Raw genomic sequence first — 23,307 nt, 5'->3', positions numbered from 1 at the left:
TATATGTTTATACTTACCTTTATGCAACTTGGTAACATGGGGTATATTGTTCAAGTTATATCAACTTTAAATTTTATTAGATCTGTCTGCCTATTCAGTATTCCCTCCTGTTCTCTCTAGAACATGTCATACATTCATCATCATCATTATTGTTTTTGGTAAATACCATCAAAAAATTGATGCCTTGTATGTTTATATTCTTACAGGAGAGACTCAGAATATTGATGAATGACTAATGAAAATATTGAAGAATTCACTTATTTTGCATGTGCCTAAAATAAACATTGATTTTAAAAACACTCCAAAAACAAAATGTCTGAGTTAGAAATTGAAATGTAAATCACTTAAGCCTCGCTTCACTGTTTCTCTAGACTTCCTGATTTTATATGTACTCAGAGAAGAGTAAGAATAGCCTGCAATATTGCACTAGTTCCACTTTCAATCCTGTTTTAAAAACAGGAAGCAGTTATGAGAGGCACAGCATTAGAGCCACACAAACTTTGGCTCTGCGATAGATTTGGTTCAGTGGTATTCTGGGCTCCATTTCCACAGTCACACTGTAAATGCACAAATAGGAGTGAACATGATATTCCAACTAATCATAAATTTCATAGCTGTTCTATCAATTATTTGTTGCACTCTGTTAATTGCACTAAGGCTCCACAGCTTGCCCCTCTGAGTTTGAAAGTCTATTTTTGACATCTCTTTTTCATCAGCAGCATTAAAAGTCAAAGTGTATTGAGAAATTTTTGAGTTAAGAAAAAATAAATAGGCAGTATGATATAATTTCCTGGTTCAAACAGAGAAAACTGAGGCTCAGAAATATAGAGCTGCTTCCCCAAGCTGCCACAGCCTGCTCGAAGTAGTCCCAGGACAGCACCCAGAGCCTGAAGGCCCAGATATCCTTGGTTTTGTTATAGACTCCAAAGTTAAGTGGAAACTATTCAGAGAAATATAAGATACAAAGAATTTCAAAGAAAATCTGGCAGAGATCAGGGTGATGAAATGATCATGGAAGTCTTTCTATTTAATCATTTATAGCATTCCTGTGCTGTTTAACAAAATAACAGAGACTTAATTAATGTTTGTTGAATATATAAATGAAAAACAAATATGGAAACTAGTTAATACCGGTATATGTAGCCTAACAAAAAGTGTCAATGAGTAAGTTTATTTCTTATTTTAAAAACATGTATAACTTATCCTTGACAATATTTTCAAGGTTCAATGAACTATGGATATTTTACAATATGTCAAAGGCAGAAAGAAGCAGTGCCTTTCATATATTATGAGACCAATATAAAGTGTTTTTAGAGATTTGTATAAGCTTTAAAAATGTAAAAATTCCATATTTCCATTTCAGAATAACCTTCATGTTTCTTTTTCATTACAAAAAAAAAAATTCCCCTCGCAAAAAAAATGAGCACATTTTTCACTGTCTTAGATTTTAGGAGGTTTATTTGTTTTGTCTCACTTGAGATTCAGATTTCTTTAGGTACTTGATATTTTTAATCCAACTAGAAAAACTCTCTTACATGACATGGGCTTTGTAAGGAAAACTATATTGGAGGCAAGTGTTGAGGGTACCCCCAGAGAATTCCACTTTTAAGGGAATTATTTCAGGTTTTCACTGTAGCACAAGAGTCACATGGTTGCCCCAACCCCCAAGAGCCTTAGGTCCTCTCTCTAAATATGACACACATCCATGCAATGTGATCCCATTCCTGTCTCTGCATGTGTGGGCAGGGCTCATTCTCCAAGTCTGCTAAGGGTTCATGGAAACTCCACAGACAAATATTATTTCTCAGAGAAATTCATTTCAATCCCCTGGAAAGATCTTATGTTGATCTGTGGTAGAGCAGAGTCTGTTTGTTCCCTTGTGGAAATGACTTGTGGCTGTGGTAGCTCCAGTAATATGTGGCACAACCTTCGTGTCACGCTTTCCTGACAGGTCAGTAATTAACTTGCTTTGCAATTGTTTGCCGTCTCCACCACAGCAGCCATTTACCAAAATAACATTTTAATTTCAGTTTCCTTCCAGCTCACTTTCCTTTTCTTTTTCTCCCTGTGGCTTCTACATCTCTATTAAGTCTAATTTCCCCAGACCACTTCCATAAGCTGAGAGCGTACAATAAAACCCAGTTTCAAAAATGTCAAATATAATGAGAAAAGAAGATCACAGTAAAGGAATTTGACCATAGCCACCCCACTGGGTAACATTGTCTTTGACTGGGCAGGTGTTATATATAGGAAATGTGATAATAAGGCTTTGCATTTATTTAACTTATATCAGGGGATCTGGGGGATAGGCTGCATTTGCTGATAAAGTCTGGCAAGTCAGCTGCATGGATAAACTGCAATACAGTTATTGTCATTGCACCTAAATGGTGAAAATGACAAGTAAATTATATTTTGAATGTAGAAGTCCCTGCAAATTTGTGTGGTAGACAACCTTGATCTTCCTTAGCTCTTGATAACCTGTTGCCACCCCTGATTCTCTGGGCACCATAGCCTTTTAAACTCCATTCTATTGCAAGCAAAACAGCTGATTTTACATTTCAAATATTTATAGAGCCTCTACACTGAAAAATAGACTTATGACATCCCACAGGGTCTACAAAAATCTTTAAGAATCCTGTGGTAGAGTTAAACACAAGCAGGATTGTCTACTATGAAAACAGATAAAGATGAATGGGGAAAGGCCCTGGGCACAGGGAAAGTGACATTAGGTCTAAAGATGTAGAGGTGATGTTAGTTCTAGATGTTCTATGATAACTAGGACTCCAATAGGCAGAGAAGAGATAAGAAGAGCAGCACAGGACAAGGTTATCACAATTAAGGAAAACATGAGTGACTTTCTATATCACATGATATAATGGCATTTAGCTAGGTAGGAAACTTAGGGAAAGATTGTTTATTAGGGCTGGATTAGAAAAGCCTTGTGGTTCTTATTAAGGAATTGGGATTTATGTTATAGCTCCCAGAGAAATTTGAGGACCTTCTTTAAGGGATAATCCCTTTTCAAAAGATTTGGTGAAAAATGATCCATAAGAATGGATTTCCAATGACTGAGGCTGCATAATGAATATTACCCTGTTCATGGGAAATAAATATAATCCATAATAAATGTCACTGCATTCATTTCTAAATACTAATCTTACAATAACAGCACCCTGTGATATGGAAACATATTCTAGAATTTTAGAAACCTCACTTTGAACATCCAGGTATGTGTTGATTGTTTCTCATCACCAATCCCATGAAGAAAAAGATAAAGAAGTGAAAAGAGTGACAACATATTTAAGATAAAAGGTACCAGGGTGCAACTGCATCTAATAATTAAGAAGATAAAAGACAAATGAAGTTAAGATTAGTGGAACTGCTTCTAAATTCCCCTCTGATGATCAGGCAGGTAGGAAAACACTGAAAAACAAACAGGAACAGAATGTCTGTGCCCTTGTAATTACATTTAGGGAGCACAAGAAATTTTATGAAATAGTAATCTCCTTAAATTCAGGGGAGAACTGTAAGGGGCGTAAGTAATGCAATCTTCTCTCTGTTTCCTGTCAGTTTTGACCTAATCTAGCAAGAAATGCTGAGCCGTTTTCTGTCACTTGCATACAAGTATCAATTAAGGAAAAACAGGGTGACTATCTTAGGGCAGTGATGATAAAATGTCACTTAAGGAGAAACATCAGCTGTAGAACAAGCTGCTTGGCAGCCACAGCATTACAAAACACTGGCAAAACAAACAGCATCTCAAGATCGGGCCTGGGTCAGGCCTAATTCTTTGGTCTTTGTTGTACATGAACAAGTACAAATGTTTAAACTAAAAATTGTATTGTTTTCTTGGAATTTCTTGTTCTATGGTGATTTTTTTTTCCAAAAGGCTTGACTCAGTGGCAGAGTCCTGTTATCAAGCAGATTAAATCTAATCACCCATTGGTTGCAAGTACAATAGGTCCTATCTCTATCTTGGCCTGCCCCAGGTTCAAATAAAGGGAAGTTGCATATTTCATAATTAGGGCTTCTCAATAATTAATAGAATTCAGTAATTAGCATGGTCAAATATGGCTAACATTTGTTTCATTTAGAGAAGTTTGTAATGGTATCTATTACTGTTTCCCTAATGCTGATTTCTCTAAACTCTGAATTGATTGAATTGAATTTTTAGTGCCAAGAGGGCCTGTCTGAGTATCAAAGAATAATGTTAAGAGTCCATTGTTGTGAAGAACAATGATGACACATTTACATATAAATTTTCACAATAACTTTTTTGATATATTTAAAATTGTTATTTCATGCTCAATTATTTATGAATAAGATATTTTAAATAGCTTGTGTGGGGATGTGTTGGCATGCAGGTACATGCCTGTGTTTGTGCAAAAATTTAAATTAACCATTACAAACTGAACACACTAATGTAATAATAGCCAAGCCAAGAAGCACAATGCTGTCAGCACTCCAGAAGCCTCTGCTCACACCACCAAGTGATACCATTAGTCTGTCGTCTTAGTTATGCCTATTTTTTTAACTTTATATAAATGGAAAAATAAACTATGTACTTGCAGGGCTTATTTTATTCAAACTTTTATTTGTATAGATGACAACTATGCAGTATTTTCTTGCAAAGTGCATATACAAGACTTTTTCCTATTAGATTGTCTGCCCTTCTTAGTTTTTAGGAGTCTTCCAGATGCAAGTTATTTTTAATGCATATGTTGCAATAATTGTCTTTTCCAACTTGGGGGTTGCTTTTTCTCTCTTGATATATCTTTGTAAATAGAATTTCTTAATTTTTATATTGTTTACTATATCATTCATTTCCTTTATGATTACTTTTTGTTTTCTAAAGAAATATCTGCCTGAAATGCAAATCAAAATTATATAGAGATGTCATTTTACTCCAGCTAAAATGGCAGGCATCAAGAATACAAATACTGATTAACTTTGGAGACATTTAGAGGAAAGGAAACACTTTGGATGAATTATAAATTAGCATACCCACTATGAAAATCAGTATGGCGGTTCCTCAGAAGATGAGGAATTAAATCACCATATGATCCAGCTACACCACTTCTTGGTATTTATCCTAAAGAATTAAAGTCAGCACACTATAGTGATAATGAATATCCATGTTTACAGTAGCACAATTCACAATAGATAAACTATGGAACCAACCTAGGTGTCTGTCAATGGATGAAGAGATAATGAAGATGTGGTACATATACAATATGGGGTTTTATTTAGTCATAAAGAAGAATGAAATTATGTCATTTTCAGAAAAATAGATGGAACCTGAGGACATTATGTTAAGCAAAATAAGTCAAACTCAGAATGTTAAGTGTCATATGTTTTCTCTTATATGTGGAAGGTACAAAGAAAAAAAGGAAAAGCAAGGTGGTAGGGTGGGTATCATGGATCAGTGAAGTAGAGGACAAGGAGCAGGGGGAGAGAAAAGAGGTGGGAAAAGGGAAATATTTGGGAATAATACTGACCCAAATATAATGTTAGTTTGTGTGCATGTATAAATATGTAAAAACAAATTCCAACATTATACACAATTATGATGCACCAATAAAAATATAGAAAAGAAAAAAATAAACACCTATGTAATATTCAAGGCTATAAAGACTTATTCCCATATTGTCCTCTAAATTACTTGCTATTTCAACTTTTTTTATTATTGATTTTATTTTTAAAATACACGACAGTGGAATGGTTTACAATTCTTATTACACATACAGAGCACAATTTTTCATATCTTTGTATATAAAGTATTCTCACCCCAATTCATGTCTTTATGCACATACTTTTTGGCATTACAATTCTTATTACACATATATACCACAATAGGTTGACACCCAATTCATGTCTTCAGACCTGTACTTTGCATAATGATGTCCATCACATTCCACCATCCTTGCTAATCCCCTGCATCTTCCTTTTTCCTTCCTCCCCTCTTCCCTATCTAGAATTCATCTATTCCTCCCATATTCCCCCTCCCTACCCCACTATAAGTCAGCCTCCTTATATCAGAGAAAACATTCAGCATTTGTTTTTTGGGGGTTGGCTAACTTCACTTACCATTATCTTCTCCAGCACCATCCATTTACTTGCAAATGCCATGATTTTATTCTCTTTTATTGCTGAATAAAATTCCATTAAGTATATATACCACATTTTTTAATCTATTCATCCACTGAAGGGCATCTAGGTTGGCTCCACAGTTTAGCTATTGTGAATTGTGCTGCTATAAACATTGATGTGGCTGTGTCCCTGTAGTATGCTATATTTAAATCCTTTGGATACAGTCGAAGGAGAGGGCTAGCTGGGTCAAATGGTAGTTCCATTCCCAGATTTCCAAGGAATTTCCATACTGCTTTCCCTATTGGCTGTACCAATTGCAGTCCGACCAGCAGTGTATGAATGTACCTTTAATTTTAGAACTGTGATTCAACTAGAAATAATTTTGTGTTTGGTCTGAGGTAGGGATTGCTTTCTTTCAATATTATTAATTCATTCATATATTTTTTTAAGTTTTAAGGACCTGTCACTTTTGCTGTTGTTTCAAGGTGGAAAGGACCACTAACTGGCTCTCCATCTGAAGTGACCAGTTGCTAGAGAGGTTGCCTAGCCACAAGTGGTGACAAGACAGGCAATGTGAAAGGTACCAATTGTGTCCAATGATTGCATAGATCTCTGGTTACAATCAGAGTAAATATTGGCAACTGAAAATTAAAATCGAGTAGGAAGAGTTATCTAACAGGTAGGCAGAAACAGGTGGTCATCTGGGAGCAGTTATACTGAGAAGTTCAGGTTTTGAAATTGCTGACAACTAGGAGATTTGTTGCAGAGTTCTCAATGCTGGCTATTTGTTCTATGTAAATAGCTACAAGGGACATTAATGATGGAAAGGTCAGGCCTCAATCTTAGCAAGTAGAATGAGATAACAAATAACCAGGTTATCAACAGAAGAAGTTGTAGTCAGAGACAAAGCATTAAATGCCCAATGAGGAAGAAGAGGCCTACTGAAGTGCTGGGACTTGTAAATAAATTAAGAATGAACTTGATGTGCACATGAGCCAGACCAAAAGCCAGGGTCACTTGTTATAGTTTATTATTGAAACAACAAATTCTCATTTCACTGAAATTAGAGATTACTATATGCTATTAGGACTTCTGGGAGTGAAGAACAGAAATAACTCAAATTCCATTGAAAATGAGTGCATGACTGGCTGTGAGAAGGAAGAAAGCCCTATAGCAGAGATTCTAAATGGCCAAAGTATGAGACTTATCAATCACCTTCCACAGATACATTAGATCAGTAAGACTGAGGGTGGCCTGAGAAACGACATGTTTGACCATCACCTCTCAGTAACTCAGATGAATCCTGGTTTTCCTTAAGTGATTTTTATAGTTTATATAGTTTGTTTTTAGATATCTCCACTGTTCTAAAATTGTTGCTAATTAATTACTTTATGCTTTCTTTCTCTTCTTTTCCTCCTGTGTTTGGTGGTACTGGGGATCTAGCCCAAGGCTTCATACATGCTAAGCACATGACCTACACCTTAGTTATATTTCCAGCCCCAGAGTCTAATTTTTTAATGTCCATCTCTACTAGGTTCCTTTTGTTCACATTGCTGCTCTAATTAAGTTTTCTGTGAAGGAGGCATTACTTTAGAATGTGCTGGTAGGAACAGAAAGGCATACGTTTTTGTTGGGAATAGTGAAAGGTAAGTAAGCAAGTAGTTAAGCAGCTAAGTGAATAGATACACAGACAGATAGGTACATGAAAATGATATTGAAGATATCCTACTTAAGATTAATTAAAATATGATGTTTAGCTATCACAACAAACATCTTGTCCTATATATTGCTCCAAAATAATCATGGTCTTACCACAATAATCTATCATACCACTTTTAGTATGAGTGCTTTTTTACTTTTTTTGTTGTTTATATCATACATTTGGTAACTGTGAATAAAATAACATCCACTTAAACACCTGGAAAGCAATTCTCCTTATGTCCTTATTTTTTTAAAATTCTTTTAGTTGTAAATGGACACAATACCTTTATTTTATTTACTTATTTTTATGTGGTGCTGAGGACTGAACACAGTGCCTCACACATGCTAGGCAAGCACTCTACCACAGAACTACAACTCCAGCCCCAGTTCTCCTTATTAAAGTCCAGAGGAAGTTTGATTTGAGGACAAGAAATTATACAAAATAATGTTTATGCAATCATTCTTTCAAGAAGCTAAGAGTCTCAAAGTAATGAAAACTTATCTTCCAGTCTGCCTTACTTAAATTGAGAGCTTTTGACTGGTTTTGTATTCCTTCTCTTTGAAGATTCTCTACTATATTGTATATTGTTCTTTGTATCCTAAAAATGTATCCTATTGTTTGTAGGTAATAATAACTGAATGCTCTCTTCATGCTTTTAAGTCTCTTAAAGTGCTTCATCTGCATTATCAGGATCTTAATCCAGGAGTTATTTGGGAGGCTAGATCCTTCACTTAAACCAGTTTGAATTTTCTTCAGTGTCCTCAAAGAAGATGAACTTTTTATTAAGATTTTTATAAGTTATTTTCAAATATCTCCATTGTTATATTGTTACTAATAACTTTCTCACTTCCCACCCCACCCTTTTTTCTTTGTGGTCCTGGGGATCCAACCCAGGGCCTCACACATGGTTAAGCACATGCTCTACCACTGAACTACTTCCTCAGCCTTCTAGCCTCAAGATAGAAAATAGAAGAGATGATGGTTAGATGTGTTAAATACCTATGTTCCAGCTAATTGAGTGCTATTGTAATTTGAATCACTGAAGACAATTCTGTCTTAAGTTAGGCTCTTCACAAAGTAAAATATGGGAATTTTTTTTTGGGGGGGGCACATTGAAGGTAAAAGTGAATGCATAAATATAAAAAGTCTTAAATAGTTATCAGGATGTACATGTATGAAGACATGAATTGGTGTGAACATACTTTATATACAGAGATATAAAAAGTTGTGTTCTATATTATAATAAGAATTGTGATGCATTCTACTGTCATGTATTTAAAAAATAAAAACAATTAAAAATTAAAAATAAAATAAAATTTATCCACAAAAAATAGTTATCAGTATTATCTTATTTAAATTATTAAGAAGTATTTTTCCCTTCTGTCTTGCCTTTATTTGCATATATCCTTTGTCATGACTACTTCTGAGACTTAAGAGAATCTCTTCTCTGAATAGATAGCATGTATAATGAACCAGGTTTCACAACCACACCCAGACTACATTTCCCCATCTTGTGCTCTGGTGAATTTCATGTACAAGAGTATGTTGATGTATGTGTGAGCATGCTTATGTGTAAGTGTTTTTGAATGGTTGTCGCTATCGTTATTTTTACCAAAGGCATATAAATCACCCTTTTATGTACTCCATAATGGTGCACCCATACAAGTATAGATATCTGGTCCATAAAATACATCATGTGATTCAAAAATATAAGTTGAAATAAAAAGTAATATATTCGCTATTACTTAGTAAACTTAAACTTTTGGAGACACATTTTAATGATTTAAAAAATGCTTTGGGGAGGGCTGGCAGCAGAAGAAAATTTATTCTTTCTAGTTAGGAAAATGAACTCAGTCATGAAAGCTAGACAGACAAAACAAAGACTTAAATGAAAAGCTATACATAAATGGATGTCTTTACACAGAATAATTGAATGCTTTAGTCAGTCTGTAAACATTTATTAGGATTTATTGGATATACAGAAGTTATTTGGAGGACTCTTGTTCTCTCTAATCATGGCACTCTGCTCCTGCTTTCTTAGGAGCAGCTATAAATTCAAGAAGAGGTGGAAAATCGGCAGACTGCCAACCAAATTCAACCCACAGACATATGTTGTTGGGCCTGAACAATGTTTTGGAATGTTTTGAATCAATTTCCAATTGAAGAAGGAGGGCTGTTGCTTAAAAGAAAGAAAGCAAGAAATTTCGGAAAAAGGTGTCTACGTTTCCTCTCTTAAAAAATCATTAGATGTAGCACACCAGTTCAGAAGCGCCTGGTAACAGTTAGAGGTAGGCCACATTTCTGTCATTTAGACCAGGTTTTCTCTGGTCCCTAGGTCCTCTCTTGCCCATTTCTCTTGCATAGATATCCTGACTAGTGTGGAGGCATTAGTGACAGTGATCTCTGACCTAAGTAGCATATAGGAGCATTGCTTCTCTGAATTGTGTGTTGAGTGGGGTTTCTGTTGTTATTATGTCAATACAGTTTTCAATATTTAGCTCTTCTTAAATACAGGATGATGAGATTGCAAATGAAGAGCAGAACCAAGAGACTGTGTTAGTACCACTGCTTTAGAAAGAGGTTTATTGATAGAATGTTTAGTTTATTCTACCATTCAATTCTTCCATTTTCTCAATAGAATCTCAGCTACAAAGAGCAGGATACTATACTGTGATCTTTGCTATTATTAAGCAAGTTCTCCTTTCTCCCATTTCTCTGCTCTAGCCTACTTTGATGTTCCTATTATATTTTGGCAGATATTGATATCCTGACTCACATTGTTTTCTCTTCTCTATTTGAGCCATGTGTCCCTTCTGTGAATTCCTTAAAGTCAGACACTATATTTGTCAGTGTTGTTGTCCATATTGTACCTCAAACATTATAGATTCTTGTTGTCTGTCTGAAACTCCCCCAGTATCATGAGCATTTCAAACTAAAGTTTCCCAAAATGATGGAATGATGAGGATCCCTGTCAATCCCAGTGCCATTGGATTCCATGTTTTATCTCTACTTGTCCACACCTAGAGCAACCAGATGGACCTGGGCTATAGCCCATCAGGGTCAGGGGGACCAGAATAATCACAACATCTCACCTTCCCCATCCATGCCCCATGTGGCCATGCTGGCTAGTGGTATCTCACACTGATTCAACCACTGTCAAGATGGTTTCCCAGCCTGATCCAACCAACCATTTGCTAATCCATCTTACAAAGCCAGACTGCTTACCTAGAGCCTGCTGCCAAGTAGCCATAGGACCCAGGGCTCTCCAAAGTCAGCACCAGCTACCACCCCAGCATTTTGTCAGGACTTGTACTTCCTACTTCCATACCTCACTCTCATTATTTAGATGACCTTATATAATTGCTCTCAGACTAAGTATACCCAGGGAAAAATAAGATAAAGACTTCTTAACATGGCCAACAATCTAGATACTAAATCTTTCAGTTCTCTCTATTATTTTTCTTTCTCAGACACATTTTGTTAGGACCCCAGCACAAGTGCCTCATGAACCATCTGCATTACCACCTTACTACCTAGAGAAAAATTAGATTTAGAATAAAAATGGGTGAAGAGAATTCTACCCTTCTCTCTTGCCTTTCATCTTAGATTTCCTTTGTTTCATTTTAATTTCTGGTCCTGGAGTTGTGGCTGCCTGCCACTTTTGGAATTGTTTTGTGTACTGAATATGAATTTTTCAAAATTAAAGGGTATTTTGATGAGGGCATATCTTATAACTTCTTGGTATCAAATTTCCATATCAACCAAAAATTGGTAAACAAACAAGAAAAGAGTTCTTCTTTGCTGTCTCCCACATAGCTATATGGAGGAAATGAAACTAATAGCAAGAATTTGCTTTCATGAGTTCCATCATCTTATCATAATACTTAGAATTGAGATAAACTAAAATTATACCAGTCTGATTTTTATATCATAGAAAAGTGGAAAATGGCCACTGTTTGATTCAAAACAACCACATAAAACAATTACTGCTACTGCTGTTATCACCACTATATTTGATCTTTTAAAAGCAATTATTGTATACCACACAATAGGAAAAGTTTTTTACATACATTATTTTTGTTGATTCCTTCTGAGGAAACTTCCCATTTTATAGATGAGGAAACTCAGGTTGAAAGATTAAGTGACCTGCCCAAAATAATTTATGTATCTAGCAACTGGTAGAGTTGAGGGTTTAACTTTGTTTTTTCTGATTTTCTAGTGTTTACACTTCAAATAGATACCCCCATACAATTCAATTTCTTCATGTTTCATTGCTTTCTCCTATGTTCAATTTGATCTATACAAGCTATGTACATCTATGTAAAGATCACACTGAACCCCATTAATGTGTATAATTAATACATGTTAATACTTTTTTAAAAAATGATCCTGCTTTTCTCACTGGCTTGAGTGAATGATCAAGTAAAAAGATACATGCAATATCATTTACAAAGCTCTGAACTGACTATACATAGATGACAGGCATTCTTACTTTATTAAGTAACTTGAACCCAACCATCACCCTAAAGACATAAAATACATTTGCAATAGGCAAGATAAAGGAGAAAGAAATAGTAGTATGAAAGCAATTGAGACTTTTGCTACAGTCTAGACAAGGCTTGATAGATGTTATGAATAAATGAAAATAGAAAAGAGTGGGTGTTACTAACACATGGCAATTGACTGAATGTAATAATAAGTGAAATGGAGACATCCGTAGCAATTTCAACACAAATCGTGTAGATGACTTCAGGAATACAGGTATATCAACCTTAGAAAGATGAGGAAGATCCTTAGAAGGACACTTAACAGGCTTAAAAGAATTCCATGGGGGAAGTTATGGCTTAACTTGGGATATATTCAAATTAACTTCAGATGAGACACCATGAATGAGATACCAAGTGATAATTCTAAACAAGGAACAATCTTGGGAAAGAGGTCAAAGCCAAAGATGGAAATTTAAGGATGATATTTGAGGGACTCCATTTAAATCATGAGAATGAATAAAAATATCAAAATGTCTTGGAAAAAGGTATGTCATGTGAGTTACATATGTAATTAAAAATTTTCCATTAGCTACATTGTGTGAGCAAAGTGAGCTATGTGAAATTAACTTTAAAACATATTTTATTTGGCCCAATATGTCAAAATTCAACAATTTTAGCATATAATTAATGCAAAACTATTAATGTGATATTTTACATTTTCTTCAATTGTATTAAGACTTTGAAATCTGCTATCTATTTTATGCTCAATTCAGACTAACCATACTTTGAGTGTTCAATAATTGTTGGTGGCTAATTGCTGCCATAGGGGACAGTGTGGGTTTAAGAAGAATTTAAGGGTTAAGAAAAGACACAGGAAACAAAAGAGACAGAAAAAGAAATAGAAATTGGTACCTGCAATATGACAGAAACTAAGACAAAAAATGTTTCTTCCTCGCAGGTTTTAAACACCTCTACATAAGGCAATATATGTAGAGAACAAGCAACAAGTTTTCCACTGATGGCATTGTTTTAGACACTGAACAAAGCAGGATTCTTTTAGAGTCTTGCAGACTCTAGGGCCTCATGAATGAAACTCAACACTGCCTAACTGCTGACATTTAATAGCCTTAGAAAATGTAGCATAATATAATGAAACTAGTGTGGATTTTGCACTCCCCAGATCTGTCTACAAATCCTGATCCAGCCTACCAAATGGCTCTCTGTAAGTTTCGGTACTTAATCTGTTAACCTTTGCTTCCTTAACTTGAAAATGGGAATACTAACCCCTTTTTATAATTTTGGTGGATAACAAATGTTATTAGGTGTGCAAAATACCTTACCCATTATGTACATTGAAAAATATAGCCACAATAATAATCATGAACAATCCCACTCTAATATTTGTATTGCTGAATGTATCATGCTACTGTAAGTACCCGAGAATATGGCAAAATTGTTTATTTCTGCTAGCACCACAACACTTTCCACAGTGTTGGAGACATGACTGGGGTAAATAATACCCATTTTCCCTTGCAACATTCTAGTTCTTTTAGGAGGGCTCTCAAAATAAAAATAAGCAGAATTAATCAAAGGCTCAGATTACTTGATTCTCCCAGTGCATCTAGCAGAAACATGAATCTGGGTTTCACTGCTCAGTTTCTAGTCCCTAAAAATACAATAGGAGATTAACTAAAGCAGAAAGATAAAAGAACAGAAACAGAAGTTTCCCTTGACTCAGCACTCAATTTCCTGAGCATGTTACCTGTCACAGTTCTTTCAAAAAGAACTTTTTTCCTCTAAGCTTGGAAATAAATCAGTAGAGACTAGACAAAATGTTCTCTAAGTTTTTAGGAAATGAATCTAAATAAACACAAAATTATTGAATTTAATACCACCAATGTAGTAAAATAGCTTAAACTGTAAAGGCTTAGAGATGGTTCATGTTTTCCATCAGTTTGTGGCAATATGTTTTCAAGTGTGGTTTGTGTTTTATGATTTTCAGAAAGTGTCATAGTATATAATGGGCACTATTCAACCTTTCACCATTGTTACTTAAAACACAGTGTGTGTGTTTGTGTGTATAGGATATAATGCCAATTGTTAGAAATGTATTTGTAGCTTTTCTTCTCCTAAATTGTCCTACATTGTAGACCCAGGGAAATCAACACACCTCCAGAAAGCCTTCCCTGCTTCTACAATCCATAGAAACTTTTATAGCATTTATTCTTTCACTAAATATTTATTACTGTTCATTATTTTGCCTACTGCTGTTCTAGGTTCTAAGAAATTGGTAGTTTAAAAAAAGTAGACAAGGTCAATACTCTCATGGACCACATATTCTAAGGTGAAAATAGCTACTGAACAATCTGATAAATAAATAATATCCAAAATGGTATGAAGGAAAACAAAAGCAAAATGATGAGATACAAAGAGCCTTGCAAATCAAAACAGGGGATTGGATTTAATTTGAATTATAAGGAAAAAATCATTTGGAAAGCCTTAGGAGAGTTATATGGTCTAAGTCTGAAGAGTTTACTCTGGATAATCCTTAGAGTTGACTACTGTGGAAATGTAGAAGCAGGGAGGAGAGCCCAAAAGAATTCTGCAGTAACAGTAATGGAGGCGATAAAAAAAATGATTGAATTCAGGATATTTTGACATTTATTTACCCCTTTCCTATGTCTAATTCATTCCTGTAAAGTATACAGCTGTTAACTAAAAGCTCAAGATATCCAATCAGCGATTTATGAATATAAAATTTAGGAATGCAACAAAAATGGGTTCATGTAAATAATAGCAACAATTTGAAAGAAAAAGAAATTGTACATAAGATATAATATAAAAGTTTTTGCTATTTTTTCCATATTTTTGTTAATATTTTCTGGTTTTGAGACTTATGGTTTTCTTTCCCTCAAATTATACTTAATAATAAATTCCAGCACAAAATCACCTTTAGGTCCAAAACATCCTAATCAAAGTCTGTAGAATCTCCCACCACTTCAACCTTTTTGAGTTAACTCAAATATGTGCAAATCAATATTGTTGCATATATTCCTATGATTTCCCTATTTTGCAACCAGAGAGTGAATTTGTGAGTGCAGTTTTGTCTAAAATTCAATGTCATCAAAATGTCACATATTGTGGGGTATTAATTTCTCAAGTTTTAGGGGAAAGTCATTGTACCAACAAAGAAAATTAAAATAATTTTAAATTCTGAAACAAAAAAGGTACAACTTAGCAAAACCCATTATTGAGAAGATAAGTACACAGAATAATGGAGGCTAATGCTGTATTTTGCTATATATTCTTATTGCTACTAAATTGGGTAGAGATTAGACCATAGAAAGGGAAGGAAAGAGTAGAATCAAGTATAATTCTTAGGATAGTCCTGAAAGGACTGATGACTAGAGGTAACATGAACTGAAGTAGAGGAAAAAAAAAAAAAAAAAAGTAAAGAATCAGGCTGGGTAGAGAGGCAGGTGGACAGTAATGAACTTATTTTCTCTTAAATACACTTATTTTGACTTCTCGTAGACATTCAAGTAGAGATGATGATCAAGCAGTTGTATGTACAGTTTTAGAGCTGAGAAAGGTTGGAGCTTGAGATTTAATTAGTTTATAGATAGTATTTAGTGTGAAACTAAATAAGATCACATAGAAATAAAGTTACAGGAAGAGTTAAGATCATTTCTGCTACCAGTTAAGATCATTTCTGCCTGACAATTGACCTCAGGAAAGTTCAGCATTTAGGGGGCTGGATGAGAGGAAGAGTTAGCAAAAGAGACAGAGAAAGATCATCCAGATAGGTTACATTTGTAAGCAGCACAGTGGATAATGTGAAGATGTACAAGTGGTCATTAGATTTGGCAAAATGAAGACCTTTGGGATTTTGTGCTATAACATTTCTGTGGAAATTGATTTATAAGCACAGATTCATATTTGAATTCTTTTGCTGTGTATTTCTTGGTTACATAGAATTTTTTTCCATTGGCAGAGCTCTTGCCTAGCATGCAGAAGGCTCTGGGTTCAATTCCCAGTATCACGAAAACAGAAAAAAAAAATTGTTTTTTTTCCACTGACTGGACAATATGCCTAATTCTTTGTGTCCCTGATCTTCTGTGAACATAAAGTAATTCTCAACACTATACAGTATACTTTATTGAAGTTCAAAATTATTTATGGAGTTGAATTTAATTGGGCTAATGCCCACTTAAAGAGAAAAACAATCTTTTTTAAAACCCACGATTGTATTGTATGTTATTGACAAGGCCAGTTTCTGGCTTTTAGGAAATACTGTCACCAGATGAACTTTCCAACTATTTCAGTGAAGATAGAAACTATGAAGCATGAATTCCCTCAACTTCCTCTCCAAATTTCATCTTATCTACATCTAATTCATCTATATTCACACTCATTAAAGTGCTCTTCCTTCTGTTTAAGGTTATTTATCTCCTTAGCTAGTGATTACACCCATCTGTCTTAGTCTCCTCTGAGACCTGTTGGGTTTCTGGATTTATTCATTTTATTTGCATTATTTTATTCTCCTCCTTCACTTGCATATTCGTATTGCATCCCTCCTTTTAGATACTGCCTGTTTCAATCTTTAGAAAAGGACTATTTTGCATATGCTATCCCTATTTCCTTACATTCTTTGACATCTCACTCCAAGTCTTAAACTTCATTAATGTTTTGGTCCTCAGTTATGAAGTAAAGACAGAATCCATTGTTATGAGGAAAATAATAACACCTTTAATCTCTTAAAAATAAAACCAACCTCAGGTATAACAGCAGAAATACCAAATATAATTGTATTAAGATACAATTTTCTGCAAATTAATAAAACCTGAAGAATTTGGCAACCCAATCTGTTGAAAAAACTATTGAGCTTCTACCAGCTTTTTCATCGAGTGCTGGTGGAAGTTCAAAAGGCTAAAACTAACATGAAAAATAGTCTGGCGACAACCATCAAAATAATTCTATCCCGTCTCATGAATAGCATTGCTGGGAATTTATCCTATTCATATGTTTTCATATGTACATAATTATATGAAGATATTCATTATATTAACAAAAAAACCTGAAAATTCTTATGACTACAACTATACTGATTAAATTAAGTATGATACAGCCACATAACATATTTTGTAGAAGTGTCAAAAGAGCATTAGATAGTTTTTTATTTTTGCTATGAGAATATTTCAAGCTGTATTGCTAAGAAGAAAAAATCAAAGTGGAGAAGTGAATGTAGACATGCTACCTTTACTGTATTAAAGGAGGACACACATGTACATATACATAAAAATATATAAACACATATACGTGCCCTTTGCATGAAGACAGAGTGGAGGATAAAAAAAGTGAGAAGTTATTGCCTTTTGGATTAATTTGGGAGTGAATACGATAGATAAAAAAGGAAAATATGAGAAAGATTTTCTCTGAAAGTTTTATTTATAAATTTAATTTTCATTTTTAATCATTTCATTATATCACCTATTTTCAAATTAAAAACAAACAAAAGGCATTCCTAAAAAGGAAAACATCGTTACAACTACAGTCAGGACAAGCATCTCAGGCTGCAGGCAGGAAAGTCAGGGGCTGTCCTGATAAGAACACCCCCCCTTCATGAAGTATAGCCATTTCTACGGAGCAACAGGAAGAGTGTGGAACTTAGCAATAGGGTTGGCAGAAGAAGTAAATAAATCCTGGTGCAAGGTAAGCTACCATAATATGAAAGTGTGAACATACAATTACATATACCTTCTGCTTAAAAACACTGTTTCTACTTATAACCTTGAGTCAGAATTGCTCAGCAGGTTGATTCTATCGTGACCTCAAACCATCTATCTGGCCTTACATCCATTACCATACTTTCCTTTAACTTTTCTTCAGACTTCTCTGACACTCCATGTTTTTTACTCTGACACATTTTCTTCCTCTCATTTGGGATAGATTTTTCTGAAAATTAACCCAAGCTTCCTCCAAAACTGTCCTGAATTACCCAACAGGATATTCTCAAATGATACAATGCCCAAAGAGCTGTCTAGATTATGGGCTGGTAAATAACAGGAATACAAACATGTAACTTTTTGAACCCTAATAGAAGATTATTTGCATCTTTCTATGGTACTTGTTATATTTTACCTTTATTATAATAATTAGTATAATTTTCCTATTTAAGATTATAAACTTTCGGAAGACAAATATTTTAAGAGGTTTTCAATTATGGAGTAGCTATTGAAAAATATTTTTATTTCATTTTAATTGAAACAGTTGTATTTTTCTGACCTACCTTTAAACTAATAATGTATTTTTGTCCCCAGCATTTAAAGAAGTTGGGAGGTAATACTTTTAATTGTGATCATATTTGGGTCTGTAGTACAGTTCTGTGGCTATTGCCCATGAGAATCCAGCTTCTGGGAAAGCATTTTGATTTCTGCTTTGTGAGGCCCTCTTTTCAGCTAAGTGTTCCTGAGCAACAGGTGCAGGTGCTGTCAGTACAAGTAACCTAGGCTGGTTACCAGGGGTGTTTGAGTCCAGATCTATTGGTCTGCTCTGGTCATGTGACTCAACTTTATCCAACCAGATCTAAATCTGAGGGTCTGTGGTGATGGGAAAAGGCATTCTTTTGATACATTTTACTGAAAGTATCTGACATAAACCTAAAATCTTCTTGTTAACTCAGTGGGAGGTTCTGACAAAACAATTCACAGCACAGTGAAAAGCAAAAGAACAACAACAACAAAAAAATTTGAGACCTAATCCTGATAACCTGTGTGAGTTCCTGGGTGAGCCATTCCTGAGTTTGTCATCCTTGGATTTCTCAAAAATAAGAAACGTTGTTATTGTCTAGGCCAGTTTTAATTCATTTTCTATTACCTGAAAATAAAAAGCTTTAGCCTACTGTAAGCTGAAATTTAGAACACTTACAAATGCATTCCCAAGTCTAGTCATATATCACTTATTTTTAAGTTATAGAAATATGCTTCTGGTATCTAAAGAATTAAATTCAGAGTATTACATGACTTTAAAAATGAAACTATAAAATAATTGATAATGTTAAATATTTTCAAAGTGTAAATATCCAAAAATTTTAAACACTAAAAATAATATCAAAAATTCAAATATCTAAATTCAAAGTGTAGTGCAATTATTTTTCATCTGCAATATGAAAGTTTATATTTCTTCAGGAATATGTTAGAGAAATGTAAACTCTCTGTTGAGTCCTTCGTGGAGACACTCTCAACTCTCTTTAAATACTACAGGCAGGGCTGGGGATGTGGCTCAAGCGGTAGCGCGCTCGCCTGGCATGCGTGCGGCCCGGGTTCGATCCTCAGCACCACATACCAACAAAGATGTTGTGTCCGCCGAGAACTAAAAAATAAATATTAAAAATTCTCTCTCTCTCTCTCTCGCTCTCTCTCTCTCGCTCTCCTCTCTCACTCTCTCTTTAAAAAAAAATAAAATAAAATAAAAAAATAAATACTACAGGCAGATCCAATGGTGATAAAACACTCTACCAGCTGGGTGAGGTGTTGCACACCTGTAATCCCAGTGGCTTGGGAGCTGAGGTAAACAATCATAAGTTCAAAGCCAGCCTCAGCAAAAGCGAGGCACTAAGAAACTCAGTGAGACCTTGTCTCTAAATAAAATACTAAATAGGGCTGGGGATGTGGCTCAGTGGTTGAGTACTCCTGAGTTCAATCCCTGGTACACACACACACACACACACACACACACACACACAAACTCTATCACAAAATCTCTCTCCTCCACTATTTGCCATGGCATCAGAGTCTTCTCTTGAAACTAAAATGCTGGGGGTGGGGTGGGGGTGGGTGCTGGGATTGTGGCTCAGCAGTAGAATGCTTGCCTGGCACGTGCAGGGCCGTGGGTTCGATCCTCAGCACTACATATAAATCAATAATATAAAGGTATTGCGTCCAACTACAGCTAAAAAATAAACATTAAAAAAAAAAGAAACTAAAATGCTGGAGTTTAATCCATAATTTGTGTCCTGTTTGTTAAGAGAAACTGTTGAGATTCTACTGGGAGCATAAGGCAAGGCCTGACAAGGATGCCAAGGCTCTACAGCCTTCTGTGAGAGTGGGTTGTTTGTATCAAATTTCCTAAGTGCTGGAAGATGGGACAAGCGCATTTTAGAGGCAATGGGAGTGGAATCGAAGGAGCAAACTGGGTGTACACGTCAAAGTACCAAAGCTGTGGCCCTCTAAACCAGGGACAGTGCAGGCAGCTCTACACAGAGCACTGAAGACAGGCACAAACACAAATATCACAGACAGGCTTTCTCCTTTTTGAGTCTTGCTGAATGCTAGCAAAAGCTTGATATTCTTTTAACAAATCAGCTTTAAAATGACTTTCCAATTGAAATTGTTCTCTATTATTTTATTTCCCCAAAACTTGGTTCCTATTTAACCATCTAAAAGTATTATGATCTAATAATCTACAGTAACTCATTTATGTCGACAGTCTTAACCCATTTTGTCTTATCAGTCCAGATATGAAACACCAATGACTTAAATATAGTACATAATATAAAATATAATTATATAATATAAATTATTATATATACTATAAAATAATATGTAATATATAATTATAATACATAAATATTATTATATAAAATATAACTGTATTATAATATAATATTAATTCATATTAAATTACAGGATATTGATAATCAATATGCTAATATTAATGTTATTGTGTTAATTAATATTAATTTAATAATATACAAGTTCTAGATTATGACTTTTAAACCATTTCAATAAGCCTGTGTCACTGAAATATTAATAGAATTACAAACTTGGGACTTATTGGGTTAAGATTACATCTGAACACTCAGGAGATTATTTACCACTTGTATTTAAAACAATTCAGAAAATATCATAGTTTACCTGTTACCCCAATCATTGCTTTCTACAATCCATTCCAAGCAATTTAATTTACCCCTAATTTTATGCCCTATTATATATATATACACACACACATATATATGTGTATATATATATATTTAATTTTATAATTTCTTTAGGAAATACTTATTTTTACAAAGAATTTGGTTCTTAAAAGTATTAACAGTTTTAAGAACTTTGTGGACTTTTTGTTCATGTCAGATGATTATCAAGATATTCATTCCTATAATGTGTAAGTACCACATGTGTTTATTCATGTGATGTTCTTTCATAATACAATGAAATAAAGTAATAACATATCAACCAAAATTATCTGAATTATACAGCTTCTATAGATGCAGAGGTTCAGAACCGCAATATTGAAGACAGATTCAAATAGTGCTTTCCATTGTGAGGAAATGCAACAAATTGAAATTCTAATCAGAATATCAAAGCAAATACATATTACCAGGGTCTTCTAATACTCTAGCAATAAAAATCAGTGTTGGACACTATGTCCTAATCTCTATTTTTTTATAAGCATTTGAATACTCAACAAGTAGCTATCTTCAGTATTGACAATTGAAGAGTTCTTAAAATGGAGTGTGCTAGTATGCCTAATAATTTCCTACTAAATTGACCATGTCAAAAAACATTTATATGTGTCTTTCAATAGAAGACAATAAAAAAAGAAACTGTTGTGACTTATCAATCCTATAGCCATTTTTTAATAATACAAAAATATCAGTGTTGTGGTGCCATCATTTCTTCCATCTAACAGCACAATAAAAATAATATTAGGGAGGAGTGGATTATATCTTGGGCTTTTATTAAAATTCTTTTCAAAATCTATATTCAAATTCATTTGAGGCATTTTCCTTTTAAATTGGCAATATTTAGAGTTTCTGCACATAGAGCACATAAAATATTTCATAAAAGCAAATACTCAATAAAAATAAAAATTTTTGCTATTTTATGATTAACAAATCCTCTAAATTTCTAAGGTTCATTATTTTTAATATCTCAAATAAGGGAAATTATATAATTACTTTTAAAAACAAAAGTACATCTCTAGTTTGCCTCTCTTCCCAGAAGTAAGCTCTTCAGTGAGATTGGCTGTGACGTCTCTTTCAAACACAAAGTTTTGTTTATGAATTAGAAAATTGCCCTACATTTACCATAGGTCATAAATAAAATTTAGGGAAAAAATCAATCATCATGAGATAGAATATTTTTTGTATTCTAAAACTTGCTATTCAATGGTGATTTAATATGGTCCATATTTAAGAACCTTTTTAAAAGGGTTTTAGTGCTGCCTTTAATACAATGTTTTAAGGCCGGTAACTTTCACACTGAAATATAAGATGTTGTTTATTGTTGTTATGAAATACATTTTTCTCTCTCATATGTGGATCTTAAATAGTACAGACTTTTATAAAACAGTCAAAAGATACATAATCCCACGGTTTTTTTCTAGTAGTTATTTATAAAAGCACCTTCCAACTATACTGTACTATGTATTTAATATTTTAGTCTAAAGTCTCAGTGAATGATCATAGTATAATATTTTTGGTAAAGGACTTTAGAATTTGATAGTTACAAATATGAAAAGAACATGCTTTTCTACACCAAAGGAAACAGGCGAATGTTTTAATAACAGGTAAAAGCATAACATTTTGTAAAACTGTTTATATGTTCACACCAAGATACAGGAGACTCTGCCACACATTTTTCAAGCTTAAATTCCATGAATAATATAAATTTAAAACTTACTTACCTTTTTTCAGTGATGACTTTTTATTGAAACTGCCATCAACTCCTAACAGTTAATGACTGAACAAAAACGGAAAACAGTAAAGTCACATGTCTTAAGAGTAGGCCTATGTTGGCTGCTGCTTAATTTCAGTACTGCAAAAAAAAAAGGGCGGGGGTTAGGGGTGAGCACAAAACTTAAATAAAACCACTTCCTGGGTTGATCCGGTTAACCACACACATCATATCATTACTTGATTTGAAGAAATTGCCTTGTATAGTCAACAATATCATTATTTTTCAATGCAATTGTTGACTTCAAGACATTCCACATTTATGTATGTTTCATCAAGTTTCAGTTAAT

At 34.1% G+C, this 23,307-nt stretch overlaps 1 protein-coding gene across 1 annotated transcript in view; it reads right to left on the bottom strand.

Moving 5' to 3' along the window:
- The window catches only part of ARHGAP15 (Rho GTPase activating protein 15), a 616,251-nt gene extending 593,249 nt beyond the window's left edge, over positions 1 to 23,002 (bottom strand). The window contains exon 1 of the mRNA XM_081262361.1: positions 22,969 to 23,002. The gene's annotated coding sequence lies outside the window, so the exon portion shown is untranslated. The remainder of the gene's footprint in view (positions 1 to 22,968) is intronic.
- Positions 23,003 to 23,307: the final 305 nt, after the last annotated feature.

This window comes from Spermophilus citellus, assembly GCF_964194105.1.
Source record: "Spermophilus citellus genome assembly, chromosome: 11".
Taxonomy (NCBI): domain Eukaryota; kingdom Metazoa; phylum Chordata; class Mammalia; order Rodentia; family Sciuridae; genus Spermophilus; species Spermophilus citellus.
The sequence above is the reverse complement of the archived record's forward strand: the minus strand, read 5'-3'. Positions and strand labels throughout refer to the sequence as shown.